This window comes from Rattus norvegicus, chromosome 14, assembly GCF_021556685.1.
Source record: "Rattus norvegicus strain SHRSP/BbbUtx chromosome 14, alternate assembly SHRSP_T2T, whole genome shotgun sequence".
In the NCBI taxonomy this organism is placed as follows: domain Eukaryota; kingdom Metazoa; phylum Chordata; class Mammalia; order Rodentia; family Muridae; genus Rattus; species Rattus norvegicus.
The window spans coordinates 35,898,856-35,905,000 of NC_141547.1; positions in this window are offsets into that span (position 1 = coordinate 35,898,856).

Here is a 6,145-nt window from a genome sequence, read left to right on the forward strand (position 1 = left end):
GAGGAGGAGGGAGAGGAGGAGGAAGATGAAGAGGCAAAGGAGGGGGAGGGGGAAGAAGAGGGGGATGAGAAGAAGAGGAGGGAAAGGAAAAGGAAGAGGAGGAAGAGGAGGAGGGAGAAGAAGGAGGAGGAGGAAGAGGAAGAGGAGGAGGGGAAGAGGAAGAGGAAGAGGAGGAGGGGAAGAGGAAGAGGGAAAGGAGGAGGAAGAGGCAAAGGAGGAGGAGGGGGAGGAAGAGGAGGAGGAGAAGCAGCAGCAGCTCTGGGCAGAGCTGGATTTGGGAACATAGTAATATACCTGCCAGTTCACACTCATTGGCTGCATATAGGGATCTCATTCTGCTTACTGTGGAGATAACTCATTAATATGCACAACCAGCCAAACCCTTTCACGACACACTGTCAGGTCCTCTGCAGTGTAAGATGCTCATCCCGCTGGGCAAAAGTAAGACGACCTCAGTTTTGAGCCAAATTTGAAGCAAGTCTTATTAAACACTGACCAGGTTCATACCCAGAGCTCCCAGGCACTCAGCAGCCCTTGTGCTTGGCATCAGAGAGAGAGAGGGGCTGGATGCCAACATCCCTCTGCAGCCAGCATAAGCTCTATCCCTGAGCAGGATGTGTTGCCTATAGGTCTACATGGGCATAGCAGCTGTGCAATGCCCGCGGAGGCCAGAAGAGGGCATAGAATCCCCTGGAACTCTAGATCTCCCAACCGCAGACGGTTGTGAGTTGCTTCGTGGGTGCTGGGAACTAAAGTTGGTTCTTCGCCAAAGCAGCAAATGCTCTTAGCCACGGAACCAAGTCAGCCTCCTAGGCTAGTTTCAGAACAAGAAGTCACATCGAACAGAAGAAAACACAAGTACGATTCAGGCAGGCATTCTCGGTTATCACCCCTAGGAAGGAGGCGAGTGTAGCAGGTAGCAGGAAGAAAGCAGTGATGTGTTTAAGCAAGTGGTGCATCTAAGCCAGATGGTGCAGTTGCTTCTCACATAGAATGATACAGCTCAGAAATCAGTGGTGCTGAGGTTGAAAAGATTCTGCCTGTGAAGTTCAGGCTGGGGAAGCTCTTGTTCCTCCAGATGCCCCCATTTCTACTTCTCCCAGAAGAAAGGAGGATGGTGTGTAGTCTCCTACGTCATGTCAGTACTTAACATCTTGGAGGATGCTAAAACATACATCTTGGAGGAGCAGTAGACATGATATAGATTATAGATGCTGCATAGATTTGACACTTGGTCAGTCAGAGCCTTGACTTTCTATACAGTGTTAAATCATAGCTGTGTTGTGGATAGTCACTCCCTTCTTCCTTCATGGTATACAAACAAACTCCATCTTTTTACTTCAGTGCGTGTGTGTGCGTGTATGTGTGTGTGTGTGCATGCGTATGTGCATGTGCATGTGTGTGCATGTGTGTGTGCGTGTGTGCATGTGCATGTGTGTGCATGTGTGTGTGCGTGTATGTGTGTGCATGCGTGTGTGCATGTGCATGTGTGTGCATGTGTGTGTGCATGCGTGTGTGCATGTGCATGTGTGTGCATGTGTGTATGCGTGTGTGTGCATGTGTGTGTGCATGCGTGTGTGCATGTGTGTGTGCGTGTGTGTGCGTGTGTGTGCGTGTGTGTGCGTGTGTGCATGTGTGTGCATGTGTGTGTGCATGCGTGTGTGTGTGTGCATGTATGTGTGTATGTATGTGTGTGTGTGTTCTCTTTTGTCTGTGATTCACGATCTGTCCCTGAAACCCTAACAGGGGGAAGTGCAGAGCAGTCTTTTATTTATTCATCTGCACCGCAGAGCCCAGAATAAAGCTGAGGAAAGAAACGTTCACAAGATAATCTGAAGACACAAGAGTAATGGGATCATTCAAGTCTTCGTCTTCCAGAAAGAGAGGCAGTCTGGTAAACACCTCTCCTCTGGGGGTTCTTGGCTAACTCATTACTTTTGTGCACAGTTGTGAGTTACCATACTATCTGGGTCCATCTATGACATCAGTCAACGGTTCTTCTGGGACATATGTCTTGCTTTTCCTGGAACATTTCCACTTACATACAATTTTCTGGACTCCACTTTTCCATGTTTAAGTGGAGAGAAATGTATTATTTGAGGAACCAAGATCAGATTAATCGACAAAAGACAGTTGAATATATACACAGAATCATGAACATGTATTTAGTACATTGATAAGCACTTTCTAGAGGAAACAGATTATTGTTGCATGCTCGGTGGTCCTGGAACCATTCCCCTTTTCTACACATGTGCAGACTCCCCAGCTTCTGTTTTCTGTGTATTACTGGTCTGAAACTTAACATAATCTGTAACTTAAGTGCAACAGTGAGAACGTTTTCCTTAGGGAACATGAGCAGTGTTACAGATTTTCTTCTGCTTCCCTCTGCCTAACACATCAGACAGGCAAAGGGACAGGGATGACATCATCCTAGATGATAATGAAAATCTGCAACAGCTGAATTGGCGTAGGCAGATTGGTTGGAATGAATGCTCTCTCCCCAGACTGACCCAGCCTATGAAGTACAATGTGGCTCTCACCCCCAGCCAGGCAGGCGACCTTGTAATGGTAAAGGAGAAGGAAAAGTAAAGTTTATATAAGATCAGTGTTCCCTGGTACCTGTGGGTTAAAAACAACATTCTTATCACCCTGATTGATTGGTGATTGGTGCGGGCTGGTCTCTTCCGACCTGGCCAGGTCATAAAAGTTCTTCCTGGCTGGCAAAACCTCACCACAGCTCTTGAAAGCCAGGGTTTTCTAGAGACTGTAGGTCACCTTGCCCTTGAACGGTGGGCACTTATGGTTCAGTTGTTCTGGAGGCCTGTGCTGAACTCAGGCAGGAAAGTGTGGGTTCTGAGCATATGTCTTGGGGACTGAAAAAGCTCGGAACACTGAAACAGAGAACTACATTCCTGTCCCTGCTTCAAGCTCCTGCTTCTTCAGGCTGTGCTCCGATTAATTCAGAGTCCCCGCTTGTAAACAATTTCCAGATTCTAGCAGTGGCTGCTAGATGCTCTACCCGCTAATCCACACAAAGATCACAACACAGGTCTCCTCTGCCCCATTTCTTTCTGCTCCACCCACCCCTCTTAACTCTGCAGGGTCTTCAACCCTTCAAAGATCTCAGTCCCTCGTCTACCCACAAACCACTGCGCCAGAGGATGTGAGCCTTTCACTTCCTCTTCCTGGTGTGGTGCTTTCTCACAGGATGCATTCGAGGGGCTCTCAAAATAAACAAATAAGTAAAATACTTCTGCCCCCGATGCACCTCCTCACCCACCTCCTAGTCCTGATTTAACTTCTCCACGTGGTTCCAAGTATTTCTGCTTTAGGACCCTGCCCCTCTGCTCCGCAGTCCCCCACCCCTGCCTCCCAACCCCTGCCCTGATGTTTCTAGTAACATCAGAGCTGTGAGCCACATGTAAGGCCCATTGTTCATGGATAACTAGAATCATTTGGTGGAGCTTTGAAAAAACCCAGTACTTAGGCTATACCACAGCCCAAGCTAATCTCTCTCTCTCTCTCTCTCTCTCTCTCTCTCTCTCTCTCTCCCCCCCCGCTCCCACTCTCGCTCTTTCTTTCCCTCCCTCTTCCCTACCCCTCCTTCCCCCTTCCCCTCCCCCTTCCCCTCCCCCTTCCCCTCCCCCTCCCCCTCTCCCTCTCTCTTCCCATTTTTCAGGTTACCTGTGTTATTCTAGTAGCATCCAAATGTGAAAGCCAGGGTTTACTGCTATATTTTCTCATCATGCATCTGGAGAGAAAGGTACAAGTCTGACTCAAATGGTTCGGAGAGGGGTCTGAGATCCGGTATTTCTAATTCGTTCCTGAGTTCTGACAAAGGTGCTGCTCTTGAGCTCCTACCACCCTTTCCCCTGCTACATTCTCCCTCTACAGACCAGGATGCTGGCAGAGGGGAGCTGTCACATACACAAAAGTTTCAAAAATATACCTGGGGCTGGGGAGATAGCTCACCGAGGAAAGTATTTACCTCACAAGCATAAGGACGAGTTCAGATCTCTAGCACCACCTCCATGAAAGCCAGGTGTGTGTGTGTGTGTGTGTGTGTGTGTGTGTGTGTGTAGTGGTGGTGGCAGTGCAGTGGGAGGACCTGAGGACTTACTGGCCTGCCAGACTAGCCACATAGGTGAACACTGGGTTCAATGAGACACCTGGTCTCAACAAATAAGGCGGAGAAACCATTGAGGAAGACAGGACAGTGATCTGTGGCTGTGACACATAGGTGCCTGTGCAGCTCCCCTGTTCAAAACATATTGTAATCATTGCGTGTGGAAACAGTTTCCTAGCAGATACTGGGTTTAGCTTTCAAGAATCAGCTGCAATTCTTCCTTGTCTGTTAAGGAGGATTACAGCAACCCATTTTCTCGACTCTCTTGCATTAAGATACGCCCATGGAAAAGTTCCACCTGGAAGTGCCTGGGTAGGACTTCTCCAAGAAAAAGCCCACAGCTCACTGAAAGGAAAGCATGACTTTGAGGTACTGAGGTCTGGTTCCCATTGAAGACTGTCAGGAGGCCGATGCTGATAAAGACCTACAGGTGTGGGTGCCCAGTAAGGTAAGATGCTACGTTAATTGGTCTGTGGTAGTGCCAAGACATGGAAAACAAAACAGCAGTACAATGAAAACACGACCCATCTCTTCAGGGGAAGGTCGCACACTACCAGACCACAAGCCATTGCAGTGGACGGAGCACTGTGAGCATGTACTCACCCTCACTGAGTGTTCTTGCTAAGTTTATTACAAGGCAGAATGGGAGAAGACATTTCTTCAGTGCCTGGTGACTAACAGACTTTAGTAGGCGAGCCTCGCTAAGCCAGCATGTGCCTGAGCTGGCCTTCCTGCTGTTTTCCTGATGGACCAGGGCTAAGATAGGCATCAGAAGTCGGAGTAGCGATGAAATCAGAGCTTAGCCATGAAGAGAAAATACAGTAAACACAACCAAAGGCCCCCAACCAAGGCAGGATGTTGTAGTCTCTGAAACAACATTGGCAAATGGAGAAGCCGGCAGAATTCTCATCCAGATGCCACACTGCGTGCAGAATTTCATGAAACCTCGAGGGAAAGCCAGATATTTCTTTCTTGTTTGTTTGCTTTTCAAAACAGGGCTTCTCTGTTCAGCTCCTGGCTATCCTGGAACTCCCTCTGTAGAGCAGTATTGAAGTTCCAGCATTTTAAAAAAGGACTTGTTACGTTGTGGAGTCGGCCAGTTGATTTGAGAAATGAAAATCAAGTGGCTTTGTTTTTAATTAGTCATTCTAGTTTTCCTTTTATACTTGTTTCTGCCTAGCAACAACCTTCTTTGATCTATTTAAATCATCCCCATTGGAGACAGGAGACACACAGATGTATTAGATGGAAATGGTGACCTGGGAATTGCTTAGCTTCTGTGACAGTAGGTCACGTGTCCACCTTGTGGGTCTGTGGCACAGTATTTGATCTTGTTGGACCAGTTCCCCGTGATTTTTTTTTTTTTTTTTTTTTTTTTTTTTTTTTTTTGCTGGAGGCTGATCTTCAATCAGCAGGTAGTGCCCTGTAAGTGGAACTCTTGTTTATAACTTGAATCATACCAAACTCCCTAAGTCCTGCCTGTTTCTGAGCCAGTTTCGTTCCCACAGTGTGACAATATCATGTAGTTAATACCTGCCTTTTGACTCAGAGAACGTCTGTGCCTGCCTTGTCTGAATGTCCATCCAGTACAGCGCCTGTGGGAGGGACAGGGTCACTGCACGGTTTATGCTTATATCTTATGATGCTGAGAAATGGACTCTGCAAATACTAGGAAGCTTCTCTCTCTCTCTCTCTCTCTCTCTCTCGCTCGCTCGCTCACTCACTCGCTCGCTCGCTGTATGTAAGATTGCTCAGAAGGAATTTAGTTCAGTTCAGGTAACCACGGTAAAATAAAACCCTGTTTCCATTGTGCCCAGACGAATTTATGTTGTCTGTTTTCAAGTCTTATTTATTATAATTCACTGTAAACAGTTTCATGGTTAAAAGGAAGAGGAATTTTTTTTCTTTCTTCTTCTTTTTTTTTTTTCTTTTTTTCGGGGCTGGGGACCGAACCCAGGGCCTTGTGCTTGCTAGGCAAGCGCTCTACCACCGAGCTAAATCCCCAACCCCGAAGAGGAA